This window comes from Ursus maritimus, unplaced genomic scaffold (assembly GCF_017311325.1).
Source record: "Ursus maritimus isolate PB19 unplaced genomic scaffold, ASM1731132v1 scaffold_3, whole genome shotgun sequence".
Classification (NCBI taxonomy): Eukaryota; Metazoa; Chordata; class Mammalia; order Carnivora; family Ursidae; genus Ursus; species Ursus maritimus.
In genome coordinates this window covers 73,402,345-73,407,444 of record NW_024425563.1, presented here as the reverse complement: position 1 = coordinate 73,407,444, position 5,100 = coordinate 73,402,345, and positions in this window count along the sequence as shown.

Sequence of the window (5,100 nt, the reverse complement as noted above, 5' to 3'; positions counted from 1 at the left end):
AAATGTTATTATGCTTGGTAGTATCACGGAGTTCCCTTAGTCTATTCTCATTTTTTATTAGTCTTTTTTTCCCTCCTGTTCAGCTTGATTGTTTTCTGTTACTCTCTTCTCCAGGTTGGTCATCCATTCTTCTGCTTCCTTTAGTCTATTATGTATTTCATCTAGTGTACATTTGGTTTCAGTTATTAAGTTCTTTATCTCTGATTGATTGGTTCTTTTTTATATTTCCTGTCTCTTTGGTGACCGTCTCACTGAGATCTTCCACTCATTTCTCAAGTCCACTGAGTATCTTTATGGCCATTACTTTATTTACTTATTTGTGAAAGATTTTATTTATTTACTTGACAGAGAGAGAGCGAGCACAGCAGGGGGAGCAGTAGGCAGAGGCAGAGGGAGAAGCAGGCTTCTTGCTGAGCAAGGAGCCCAATGTGGGACTCGATCCCAGGACTCTGGGATCATGACCTGAGACAAAGGCAGACGCTTAACTGACTGAACCACCCAGGCACCCCTACAACCATTACGTTAAATTCTCTATCTGGCATATTACTTATCTCTGTTTCATTTAGCTCTCTTGCTATGATTTTGTTCTCTTCTTTCATTTGAGACATATTCCTCTGTCTCTTCATCTTGTCTAATTCTTTGTGTCTGTTTCTGTGTGTTAGGAAAGTCAGCTACATCTCTTGCTCTTGAAAGTAGTGGCCTTGTGAAGAAGAGGTCCTGCTATGGCATGTCCCCTGTTCTCCAGCACTTGGTGATATTCCTGTATGTATTGCCTGTACCGTGCTGTTGTGGCTGAGCTGCATTTTTCTTCAGTCCAGTCTGCAGTGGCTCTCTGTGCCTGTTGTGGGCAGGGTTTGGTCCTTGTTTTGTTAATAGGCCAGACTGGGGCCACCTTGGGTTTGAATTGGGTCACACCAGGCATGTGTCAGAGCTGCAGTAGCACCAAACTGCAGAGTGCTCTCCCTGTGTTGTCCCCTGAGAAACTTTCCTTAGTGAGTGAGGCCTGAAGTCAGACCAAATGTCTGCCCCCAGCCCACTGCTGGGGCTGCTGTCAAATTGCTGTGTGTGGTTATCTTTCCCTGTCCCCAGGGCAAGAGTCACTTTGGAGTGGTGCTGGTGCTTGTTAGGGCTGCTTGCACAAAAGGAAAGTGGATATTGCAGAGTTTTGTCACTATCAAATGGCATGCGATACTAAATCTTGAAATAACAGATTATTCTCATCTTATACAAACTATTAGAGAACATGGAAAAAGATGAGACACTATCTAATTTTTAAAAAGGTAATGTGACATTGGTAACAATGCAGTATTAGAACAGAAAAAGAAGTCATTGACCAAGCTTCATTGAACATTCATGCAGAAATCCTAAATTAAACAGAAACCAAAACTATGTGTTAAAGGAACATTAGTTAAGAGCCAAAAATTCATAATAGCATTTATTAATAGTAAATACTGTAGCAGTGCTAAGACAGGGAAAATCTAAGTATTCCTTTGTTCACAGCATTTTTTTTCCCATCATTAAATGTTCTTCCTCATCTATGTTCTACCAAATCCAGCTGAACACTTTTTTTGTGATGTCACCTTAAGATTAGTTAAATCTCCTTTTGTAATTTAGGTTATCAGGTGCACATGAATTGTCAAAAAATTATAAAACTTTAAAGGCAGTCACTGGGAGTTATTTGACTTTATATCTCTCAGAGTATCTTGTAAAAAATAGACCCTTAGTAATTATGTGATGATTATTTGTCAGATGCATGTAATGGGCTACTTAAAATTTCTTCCAGACAAAATTCTAAAATAAGTAGATTCTTGTGAATAAAAATACTGAGCATAATGCATGTTACCTGAACTACTTGAATCTGTACAATATTTTACAATATATAAATATTTTATGTACATTTTCCTATTAAGTATTGTTAAATTTGTGAGCCGTGTTGTAATCCCCATTTATCAGATGTTAATACTGAGGCTAATGAAATTAGGTAACTTGCCCTGGTCTTATAACAAATGGAAAGGCTAGCCTTGAATTTAGGCCTTCTCAAACCCAGTATCTTGTTTTCTAATGTTATATGGCCTACTAAACTTCTTTCCATACTAATTTAGTTTTAAAACATGGAAGTGATAATATTCTGTTGAAGTGATAGCATACACATGATAGTTGCAGATGGTTTTAAAAACCAGAAAGTTATTTAAGAAAGGGAAAATTTAGAAAAATTAGAAAAATTCATAGATGAACTATGATTATGTCAGGGTTAGTGTCTTCATCTCACATAAAAACACAGTTTTCTAGAACAGATTTCTAAAAATTCAGTTTTTCTTTTTGGCAAGTTGAAAATTTTAATGAAAAAGGTAGAAATTTACAGAACACAACTACAAAAAGTATATAATAAATAAGAAAAATTAATTATGAGAGGAGGATGAGGATTATTGATGTGTTTGAAGAAAAACTTGAAAAATTAAAAATGATAGTAAACTGAACTGAAGCAAATCTGGTCTTTTAAAGGAGTTGATTTAGTGTTGTGCAACTTGAGGAATAAAAACATGATTTCACCAACTTGTACTTTCTATTGTCCTATGTTTGTTTTTCATTTTTCTAGTTTAACTAAAACACGTTTTTTGGTTTGTTTGTTTTTTAAGTACCAAAGTACCTACTATCTTTGTAGATCTAACGCTGCTTTTCAGATGGGTCAGTGCTATACTGACAGTATCCACAAGGTGTCACTGTAACACCATATTTATTTTGGAACCCGCCTTGCATTTTCACCCTTACTAATTTTTCCATTTGTAGCCGAACTTCTCAGAGGGAGCCCCCTGGAGGCTGCTGGAGGGAAACTGCCAAAGCTCTATTGGGACTTCTGGGAAGAGTTGAGGGCTGGACCAACAAAGGTACTGATGGGCAATGCCGCCCAGAACTGAGAAATTGGAAGGAATGCTTTTTTCTTCTCTCCTGACCTTTCACCTTCCTTTTAACAGCCCAGTAGGAAGTTAGCAGGCAAGAAAGTCTGGGAAATGCAGTTTGTGGAGTCTCAGCACAGAGCACAGTAGAAAAGAATAGCCTTGGAGCTGAGTGAGCGTAAACAAATATACAGCATGAATAAGTCAAGCAACAAGACCACATAAGCATATAAGACCTTATAAGCATATAAGGTGGTTGGAGTTGAAACGTTTTTGGTACTTGGATTATTCAGAAGGAGAATGAAAACACTGATTATCTTTAAACTTTTTTTTAAAAGTTAAATATGCACATGGCCATCTCTGGGGTGCTTACTATAAGGCTACAATAGACTATGACTTACAAAGCAGGATAAAGGAAAATATGGAATGAAGGGATGTAGTCCATCACTCCAGGAGAAGGCAAGAAAAGGGAGAAAGAATTATTTAAAACAACATAGATAAAAAGAACAAAATAAAATATTTGAAATAAATGCAAATATATCAGTAATCACAACCCCCTGATATATGTAATATATAATATATATAATTGCAATATAATAATAATTGTAAGTGTATATGCCCCATGAACATAGTTTCAAGTTATATAAAGTAAAAACCAATAGAATTATAAAAGAAACAAGACAAATCCACCATCATATTTTAAAAGTTTAACACACTTCTCTCAGTATTTGATGGATCAAGTGACAAAACATAATTAAGGAAATAGAAGACTTAACAAAATAAAACAAAAACAGAATCAACAAGCTTAATTTAATGGACGTTTACAGAACACTGCTGTCAACCGCAGGAGAATTCTTTTTAAGCACACATTGAGCTTTTATAAAAGTGGAAAATATGTCCATCCATAAAGCAAGTTTCATCAAATATTTAAGATCTGGTGTGGAGACCACATTCTCTGACCAATATAATTGAATTACAAGTCTGTAACAAAACAGATAACTAATGTATGTTTAGAAGTTAAAAGCATTTTAAACCAACTTTTTGCTCGAAGAAGAGATTATAGGAGAGGTTAGAAAATACTTAACACTGTAAAATAAAAACATTACATCTGAAAACTTGTAGGATGCAGCTGAGGCATTAAAAAGTTGAATCAGTGGTCAAAAATTATCCCTCTCATAAAATACTCAGCGAGTTTTATTGGCGAGTTCTACAAACATATCAGGAACAGAAAATTCCAATCTTATAACCACTTATAAAAAAGAAACATTCTCTACCTCATTTGATGAGGATCGTATAATTCTGAAGACAAAACTGGATAAAGATAATATGAGAAAGGAACATTCGACCAATTTCTTGCATGACATCAGTACAATAATCCTAAATAAAATATTAGCAAATCAAATCCATTAAGGTATAGCAGAAATAACAGTTTGACCAAGTTGGAGTATTCAGGGAATGCAATATTATTGATGTAAGTCACCATGGTAGTAGAGTAGATTAAAGGAGAACAATTTCCTGGTCACTGTAATTTAATTAATTTGTGATATAGGCTCTAACATTAAATATAGAAGGTCATTCCTTAGCCTATAAAGGATACCTAAAGAAAGTGAAATACATACAACAGATAAAAAGATGTACTTATTTTATATACTTTAGAAAACATTTCTGTCTAAAATTAAGAACAGGACACAATTCCTGCTGTTACCGCTTTTATTCAACATTGTAATGAAGACATTAGCCAGAGCAGGAAGACCAGAAAGAGAAATACACATCTAAGAATTAGATAGACTCACAGATTCTATGATTGTTTATGTAGAAACTCAAAAGAATCTAAAGAGAGTAGAGCTTAGCCTGGTTCCCAGGTATAAGATCAACCTAATATGTTGGGTGCATGTATATATCTACATCTGTGTGTTGATCGCTATTTATATGTTGGCATCAAATAGGATATTAAAAAATAAAAATTGTTACCACCACCAACAATATCAACAAAATAACACACCTAGATATAAATATAACAATGAAGTGCAAGACCATTTTGTAGAGAATTATAAAACAGTATAAAAAGATATTAAAGCAAGACCTAAATATAAATATAGAGGAGAGATATACAATGTTCAAGAATAGGGACATTCCAAATATAATAATATAAATATATAAAATATAGAATAAATATAATACATATTATATATATATATATATATAT